At 32.5% G+C, this 10,241-nt stretch overlaps 1 protein-coding gene across 1 annotated transcript in view; it reads right to left on the minus strand.

Annotated features, from left to right (window-relative positions):
* LOC136826658 (ankyrin-2-like) overlaps nucleotides 1–9,869 on the minus strand; it is a 745,006-nt gene extending 735,137 nt beyond the window's left edge. Inside the window, exon 1 of the mRNA XM_067084011.1 lies at nucleotides 9,596–9,869. The gene's annotated coding sequence lies outside the window, so the exon portion shown is untranslated. The remainder of the gene's footprint in view (nucleotides 1–9,595) is intronic.
* Between the last annotated feature and the right edge of the window lie 372 nt (nucleotides 9,870–10,241).

Below are 10,241 nucleotides of genomic sequence, written 5' to 3' on the forward strand. Positions count from 1 at the left end.
TAATGTTCACGTATTAAATCCCGCAACAAATTTGCATTCGGAATGCAGACTGTATTTTGCAGAAAAATCACGCAATTCCATGAACGCAGAAATACACCACAATAAAACTCTGCAAAATAAGCATGCTTGCCATGGCAGACGCAAAACTTATTTGGATTCAGAGCCTTAGTATTTAATGCAAATGATATATTAGCGCAAACAAATTGGGCCCGGCACCGTGAAATACGGTGCTCCAATTTTACCCGAATTTCGCTACCTGCTTAACATGAGAATAATTCTCAGCAAAAGATTCCAGGTTTCAATAATGACAACTGATGTAGGCAGACGAAAAGAAAATTCGGTGTTCCTAGAACACAACTGTCGAAATATTCATATAACAGAAATCCTAAGAGATCGGCGAAAATCCATTTTATATATTGTGTAAATTTTACCAGATACGTATGTAAATGTAATAGCACACAATTACACACGCACACAAATATATATATATATATATATATATATATATATATATATATATATATATATATATATATATATATATATATATATATATATATATATATATATATATATATATATATATATATATATATATATATATATATATATATATATATATATATATATATATATATATATATATATATATATATATATATATATATATATATGTATGTATATATATATATATATATGTGTGTGTGTGTGTGTTGTAATAGCCACATTGTGGCTACTAATTTACATACGTATCTGGTAAAAAGTGCACACATACAAATAAATAACACATATATATATAGAGAGAGAGAGAGAGAGAGAGAGAGAGAGAGAGAGAGAGAGAGAGAGAGAGAGAGAGAGAATTTCATTTGGTAAATGCCAGAGGAACTGAAAAATAGAGTAGCTAGTTAAACTGCTAATGTAATAAATGTCTGAAAAGTGCAGGAAGTGTTCGTAGTGCGGCAACGTTCAGGAGCTCGAACAGAAGTCATTTAACAGCAAAATCCGAGAGATTCAAAGAAAAAGAAACGAAACATAATGGTGCAATGTCACAGACAGTTTGACAGCTTGTTGTACAAGAAAAAAGTTATATAAGCATAGAAATGCAGTCAAGTGGTATAAACCAACAACATTTACCACAAAGTCAGATAGACAAACTGAGGACGACTGTGGGGCGCGAGTATTAAAGAAAGAACGCAATCGATACAGGTTAAAGATCAGTAATTAAAAAGCTCTGTAATAATTACAATTTCGGGAATTATTAAATTACAACCCATAGAGAATCATATATGGCAGATAAAAAATTAAGTAATCTAAATGAATATTTTCTGATATACAGAAAGTATGTATCTAATGAAGAGAAACAGAGTAAATATTCGAGATTATGATTTAGATAACGATAAGTGAAACAAGATTGCACTTAATGACATTATGTGAAGACCGTGTTTTTCTCGAAGGTTACAAGATGACATTGTGACAAGGGATGCTGAGCCGTGATACTGAACTGAATTAAATAATATATTCTAGCTTTGAAGCAATAGCTTTAATAAAGGTTCATTGCAGAAAATTAGATGGTATATAACCGAGAAAAATGAATACATTAACCTCAGTTTTGTCTCGTACATCAGCGTTATATACTGACTGCTTCCAGGCAAACTGCCATATGGTTAAGGCAACTCTGCGCTTGAGAAATATGCAGATGAGCTTTGCTATCGATCTCCAATGATGCTGAATCAACACGCAGGGAAAATTTGTTCAGCCCTTGAGCGTGGACGAAAGGACATTTACGCCTCTCTCTCTCTCTCTCTCTCTCTCTCTCTCTCTCTCTCTCTCTCTCTCTCTCTCTCTCTCTCTCTCTCTCAGGATATTAAAAATGCTATCGAAAATTACCTACTATATAATATTTACTTCGTGATAACCATATCAAATATGCTAAAATAATCAGTACATGGTATCTGGACACATCAAATTGCGCAGGATTTCATAGTCAAATCACTGTTGATGTCAGCGTTCATGGTACACATGCCAATTCTGTCAACCATTAGCATGATCACAAATTACGCTTGCAAAATCCTTCTAAACCAGTGCTGGCACTGGTGTTTTTAGAATTAAACTTCCTTTTTTATTTCTTTATGATAAATATTGATACTCAGTGTCTGCTTGTTGTTTCTCATTATACTTTGTCAGTAGGAAAAGAATAAAGGTCTTCTATTCACAACCTAATTTTGCAGAATCTGTCCAATACAAACACAGAAACATACAGTATATACACACATATATGTGCGTGTTTGTATTTCACAGATTCTCCAAAATTAGGTTCTGAACAGACCTGTATTATATATAATTATATACGTATATATGTCAATATTTATAAATACATACACACAAACACATACATATATGTATGTATGTCCCTATGTATGTGTGTGAATGCTTGTAAAAGAAAACTGTCCCAAATAGTCAAAGACAGAAAATAACTTTTAAACATGAACTGCGGCCAGGAATAATCACCGACAATATAATGTAAAAGGACAAAAAGACATGATTATTCCGCCAGAACCGTGTTCCCTAGGAGAAAGCATTCTACCATATAACCCTTACGGCTATTACAGGATCAAATTTCCTAAGGTTGCACTTCAACAACAAGAGGTTTATTTTAGGTACAGAATGAGAGAGAGAGAGAGAGAGAGAGAGAGAGAGAGAGAGAGAGAGAGAGAGAGAGAGACCACATACAAGTTAATAATGAGCATAATAAAAAAAATTATGGCTAACATCGAGTCATTAGGGTTGATCTTTCGGAAACCACGTTAATGGTTGGAAAGGAGCTTCGCATTTCTCTCCAGTGAAGTATACCGGCTCTCCACTAGTGTGAAAATACTATCCTGCCAGTTGGCTTGGGATAACGCCGTCGACCGCTTACTAAACGCTTCCAAGAGGGTGTATTCTCGCGCTATAGAAATCTTTAAAATAAAGCTTTTACGATTACTACAGTAACTTGGTGCAATGTGGAGTTTTAGTAAGTCTGAATGAGTTAAGGGGGCGTTTTCTCACTCAGTAAGTTTACGTTACAAGACGTTTTCTTACGTATTAAACAATATGGGATGTTTTCGTGTTTACTACTTTGGGGAAACGAGTCTTGTCACATACAGAAATGGGGTAAGGGTAAGTTTCTTGCGTTGTGATGCTATATTCTTCTTTATTCAGCGGCTGCAAGTGGATATTTTCTGCCTTGTTAATCAGATGTAAATAGAGGTTTCTCTCTTGCTAAGAAGACCTAGAGGGAATTTTCTCACTTGTTTTGTAATAGATTTTTATGTCAACTCTTGGGAAAGAATTTTTTCTCACTGAACTGAAGCAAACTCACGCAGATTCGATACAGCTTCCACCAAATTTAAGTTGAGTATTCCATATTATATATATATATATATATATATATATATATATATATATATATATATATATATATATATATATATATATATATATATATATATATATATATATATATAAACACGACACGAATTGAACTAACTCATTAACAAACGAAATCAATTAATAAAGGCATGCACTTTACAAGAAGTAACCACGAATATACTGTTTCGTGCATGCAAACACTTCCAGACACGTGCCTAGGATGCAACGACAATTTTCGTTGCTTTCACGGGGTAATTACTGAGAATTTATTAAACGACTTTGATGATAGGGCATCCAACTTTTTACAGGTTACTTTCAGTTGTTCGTACTGCTAACAAACAATATTTCTAGTTTTCATTAAAATATCCGTTTAGGTGATATGATACTCTATGAATGTAAAAACTTGACAAAGTGATGTCAAGCTTCCCTTGGATTAAAGTAATGTCACTTGGACTCTTTAATTCACCACCTGTGTCCTAAAAACAATTTATGGCTTCATTTATTTTGAACATTTATTTTGATTTTTTTCTTAGTTTGGAAATGCGAAGTATTTCTTATTTCAATATAACCATCACTCGAAGCTTTGTGAGATTATTTGGGCAATATTCTCCTACTCGCTGCTTATTTCATGAGCATACACCTAAAAACATTAAAAGATTTCGAATAGCAAGATATTTTGAGTGTGTGCAACAGCGCATCTATGAAAACAATATTTCCCCAAGGCGAGAAAAGTAATTTCAATGAATCAGTTATTTTTGGCAGAGGTTGGTCTTGATTTTTGGGAAAGAGCAATCTTATAGACGCAATACATCGAGCATAAATAATTCTGTATCACGTCACTGTCATCAAGGTTATCAAACATTAGAGCTCTTTCCTCACAGCCCACGTGTCTAGTGCCTCATTCTTTCTGTATCGAACCTACTTCATTTAAAAAATCTTGAAGAACCTTTATTCTAGTTTCCACAAGTTCTGTGATCAAAGCAGCTTTTTTGAGGAACATTTATCAACATATTTTTTTTATTTTCTTTCCATCATTTGCTTTCACCCAGCGACGAGCGCTCTCGTCTGGCTGATTTTTTTTTTTTTTTTATAACTAAAAACTGTTCAGTTTCCCCTTCGCTTTCTATTTTAAGATTCATCAGCATGCCTGAAGGTGAACTCATTTATAACATTGCGTCAATTCGGTTCAGAAGGACTGAATTATCCACTCATGATAATAACTGATTAGTTCAAATAGTATTTGGATTCTTCATGGTAAAAATATAAAACTATTAAATATACAACATAATCTTGGTATCATCAAGAATAATCCTGATAATAACTGGTTAGTTCAAATAGTATTTGGACTTTTCATGGTAAAAATATAAAACTATTAAATATACAGCATAATCTTGGTATCATCAAGAATAATCCTATTTTTAGAAACTGGTTCTGAATGCTTTCTTTATCCGAAAGAGTATTGCAATTTTGCAAAATACGGCATCCGTTGCAGACATCAAAGAAAATTAATTAATGAAAATAAAAACGTAAATGGCACAGATAGCATTCCAGAACCCTGAGGCGTCTACTAAGCAGCCAGGCCCCGTCCCCCCTTCCCCCCAAAAATCATAATCTTAATAAAACAAAAAAACATAAAGTATTTAAATGCAAAAAGTATTCTACACCAAAAAAAATTAATTAATATATATAATGTAAATAGCAGGGGAAGAGTTTTACTTCAGAAATTCTAAAAGGCCATTAAAAGAATGCATTAATGATGAACTTTATCAACATTATAGCAAACGTTCTTATTTCTATACACGTATCCTGCGAAGAGGCTGGCTCTCACCCCCCATCAGAAAAGGAATATTAAGAAGAGAAATAAGAATTTTAAGAAGTGAAAAATATGCACATAATACTAAAAAGCTGTACAGCTGCAGAAACATCTCCAATAGACCCTGAATAAAAGGGTATGAATATAGAATAAAAAATAGAACAAAAGAAAGATCTGTCTTAAGAATGCATTTCCTGAAACATCCGTCTCGCGCCACACACCCTGCTCCCACGAAAAAATTAATAAAATAAAAAAAACGAGTAAAAAAATATACGGTATGCAGCTAAAAAATGGCCTTTTCGCCCTTGCCTCCACAATCGTCTCTCTCTCTCTCTCTCTCTCTCTCTCTCTCTCTCTCTCAAGAAGAAGAGGAAGTTAACCCAAAAAATCTACACATCCCAGGTCTTTTCATCCCAAGAAACGTCTTCTATGATCACAAAATTGTAACAGTACAAAAACAGTTTTTACACGAGGAAACGTGGACTTTCACCAAGAAAGGAAATCGATAACCACAGTGAATGTTAACAGCAAAATAAACCATTTTCCTTGCAGAAATATATTTCACGTTTGCATAAAAAAATCAATGATAAAATAAAATCTATACAATGCGGAAAACTATTAGGTTTCCGAGAGAAGTCCCTAGGTATAGGCTATACCTTCACAACTTCTTTAGTATATATTAAAAAGAAAATTATCTTAAGAATACAGGACACTTTTTTTTATCAAAAAGCAAATCAGTACTAATAAATATTCCGAACAGAATAGAAAGTGTTTTTATTCACAAGAACGCTTGAAATCTTTTCATATCCTAAAAAAATGGAATTTATGATTAAAAAAGTAAACAAGCACAGAGTGGATTTACTTCAGGAAACATTTACGGCAACCAAAAGAAAGAACAAGTAAATAAAAATGTTTTAAAACGGAAATAATAATAAAAATTAAATCAAAATCACATGTAAAACATTTGTACCCTCCGAAACCGCCTCAACGTTAGACCGAAAACAATTATTAAGAAAACAAAAATCCATAGTAGTCTTACTTCAAGTAATGATTTTAACCTTCATAAACGTCCATCACGTCCCTCAAAACGGAATGAAATGAATGAGAGAAAAAATGTATATAATTAACACAGTTTTTTACCACCACCAAACATCTCAAATTACCTTCAAAGGAAATATAAGTAAAACTCTAAGGAACTCGTTAAGCGTTCTCACTTCTAGATGTGTGCCCTAAGCTCACAACCCAAAATGAGTCATAAAAAAATCATTAAAGAAACATAATCGTTTCTAATTCCAGAAACCATACCCCACTTCCCAAAGAGGAATTATTAATAAAAAAAAAAATCGGAGCTGTTACTACACTTTCCATCTCCACGTCCATATATATATATATATATATATATATATATATATATATATATATATATATATATATATATATATATATATATATACACATATATATTAATATATATATATAAATATAAATGTATATATATATATATATAAATATATATATATATATATATATATATATATATATATATATATATATATATATATATATATATATATACATATATATATATATATATATATATATAAATATATATATATATATATATATATATATAAATATATATATACATATATATAAGTATATATATATATATATATATATATATATATATATATATATATGTGTGTGTATATTTATAATATATATACAAATATATAAATATACATATACTGTATATACAGTACACACACACACACACACACACACACATATATATATATATATATATATATATATATATATATATATATATACATATATATATATATATATATATATATATATATATACATATATATATATATATATATATATATATATATATATATATATATATATATGTACCACAGTGTTATCATCTCCAGAAACGTCTAAGGTTCCTCGCCGAGAAAAATAAAAAGGATTCTGAGCAAAAAACCTTTCTTTCCATCTAAAATGTCTCCTGCACACCCAAAGAAAAATAATGGTAGAAAAAAAATATCACTAGAAACGTCTCTTAAAGCTCCGAAGCAGAGAAATACCAAAAAAATAATCCTAAATAGATTGAAAAACATTTTTCCTTAAGAAGCGTCACCCATTCCCTATAAGGGAAATTATGATCGAAAAAAAATCATAACGGCATATAAAAAACTTTACAATCCAAAACGTTCCGTACGAATCGTCATAAGAAGAGGAAGTTATATTCTATGTAAAAAAGAAAAAAAAAAAAAAACAGCATTTTCACCTTCAGAAACGTCTCCTACGTTAAGAAACATCTCCCGCGTCCCAAAGTGAAGGAATTAATAATTAACAAAAAAAAAAAAAAAAAAAACCGGTATCTACACAATAAAGAAATCGTTTTCACCGTAAAAACCTTCAAAGCCCAGAAACTATTTCTGCATCCACAAACGATTAAAGATATATATATATATATATATATATATATATATATATATATATATATATATATATATATATATATATATATGCAAATCACAGAACGGGGTCCCAAATCCAGAGACGTCTCTCGCGCCAAACAATGAATTAATATCCTAAGAATCTCTCTCTCTCTCTCTCTCTCTCTCTCTCTCTCTCTCTCTCTCTCTCTCTCTCTCTCTCTAAGAATAATTTCAGTATGGTCGACTTTCTACCTGCATTATAATTAATATTTCATATTGATTATAATACTGCGAATACAATAAATGAATACAAAAGATTCTTGTCTACTAAACAATCTGAAGTCTATAGCAGATTGCACAAATACGGTACACCGACCGGTTAACCTGTTGCCCGTTTTACTTTCAAACTCGTTTTATAAAGGCTTTTTTTATTATTCTATAACGGTTTATTATGAATTACTGCTTTTAAATGTATTATTTCAGCTATGGTTAATACTAGTGACCCAAGCAACAAAGACTCGGCGCTGCTCGCCATTACCGCTGAAAAAAAAAAATAAATAAATTACACACTCATTGCGGCATGTACGACAGACAACTCACATACGAGCTCAGGAGGGGGAAAGGTTACTGCTTAACGCAAAAGGAGTCAAGCACAAATCGAAGTATTCATAAGAAAATTATAATAATAAAGTGTTAAGTATCAAGGATTTACAATAAGTAGAAGTTGCCTACAAGTAAACTGCGGTGATTAGCGAATCAAAGTGATAACTACTGAGGTGCCGTTACATTGTGATCCCATACCACTAATAAAGAGCGCTCATTTTATCACAGAGGCCGAATAGTCTGATGTGAACGGGCTTTTTTTTTTTTTTTTTTTTTGCTTCAAGTATCAATATATCAGATAATATTCTTGACATAATAAATTTCCTTTAAAATGTTCACCACTGAAGCGTTGTGCTAATAGAACAACTGCCGGTTCGCTCAGATAAGCTCAAAAAAAGAATTTAATATGCATGTACGAGGTCCAGCTAACCCCGGACATAAAAACCACTGCTTTATATCACCTACCATCAGAAATATTCGTTCCTGGAATATTTTTTACGACTAATAGTACTAATTGATCATGCTTATTTTGAAATTAATTAAATATCATTTTCTTTGGTTTGGAACAGATAAGAGCTGTTCTTCCCTAGAACAGATAAGAGCTGTTCTTCCCTAGAACAGATAAGAGCTGTTCTTCCCTAGAACAGATAAGAGCTGTTCTTCCCTAAAAACTAAGTTGTCGATCTTCGGCTACGAGACGAGTATAGGCCTTTTCACCTTCGCAAGTACAGCTGGCTGCTTTGGATAAACTTTGCAATCAGGATAAGGCTTGACTTCGCATGCAAGATCAGAAGTGCACTGCACGACCAACTGCATATGACTGCGGCCCATGAATGAAGAAAATGACACCGCCTTTAATCATTGATAAGAAATAGACTACGCAAGTCGTGAATTACTCGATACATTTAGGTTAGCCTATGATGAAGCAAAACAAGCCTCATAATTACCTAACATATTCAGTCAACTTTTAGAACCAGCAAAAGGAATGACACCTAGGCCTAGTTAGACACAGCCTCCTAATTTCCTAACATATTCTGTCTGCTTGTAGACCAGTAAGAAGAAAGTACGTAGGCATGACAGTACACAGCCTTATAATTTCCTAACGTATTCTGTCGGGTTTTAGAGCCAGCTGGAAGAACGAAATATAGGCCTTGTAAGACAGCTTCATAATTTCCTAACATATTCTGTCGGCTTTTAGACCAAGAGGGACGACACGTAAGTCTAACCCGACAATCTTTCACCATTAAGGGTATAAAGGTACAACGTACTACTTTATTTCCAATACAGAACAATTTCCAATGGGAAGTCTTACCTTTAGCTGCAACGAGGAGAATAATTGAATCCCAGAACTTGGCTGAACAATTTCTCCGGTGCCAAAACAAGAACAAGGAACGCGAACGTGGGCGGTATATATTTTCATCTTTCACCACTTACTCATTTGAGTTTTCCGCATAACATCCACTACACTTTCTTACATTACCCCTTTTACCATCAGTGATATCGAAGGGATATCTCAGGTACCAGAAAATATATTGTATACCCGATTAATAAAGCACACCTTCACTTACGCACGCCACTCGAAGACTAAGCATATGTGGTTCCTGACTGGTCAAAGACGCCAAAGGCCACGCCTCCTGATAGTGACACTCATCAAAGTAACTTTTTTTTTTTTTTCAGCTGTGTAGTTAGACTAGAACTAAAAAGAATGGTGACAACATTCATTTGGGCTAGCTGAACCTACGTAAAACTTTCAACAGTTTTATGAGCGTCAAGTCTGAAATGGTAAACGTATTTGTACAAAACATATTCCAGTGTTCAATACACGAAATCAGAATAACTGCTGCTTATGGTAAAAAATGATTCGTCTCGTATGGTAACATGAGCCACTTTTTGAGGTTGTAAACTACAAGTTAACGTTAAAAGATAGCCATATTATTATTATTATTATTATTATTATT

Source organism: Macrobrachium rosenbergii, chromosome 41 (assembly GCF_040412425.1).
Source record: "Macrobrachium rosenbergii isolate ZJJX-2024 chromosome 41, ASM4041242v1, whole genome shotgun sequence".
In the NCBI taxonomy this organism is placed as follows: Eukaryota; Metazoa; Arthropoda; class Malacostraca; order Decapoda; family Palaemonidae; genus Macrobrachium; species Macrobrachium rosenbergii.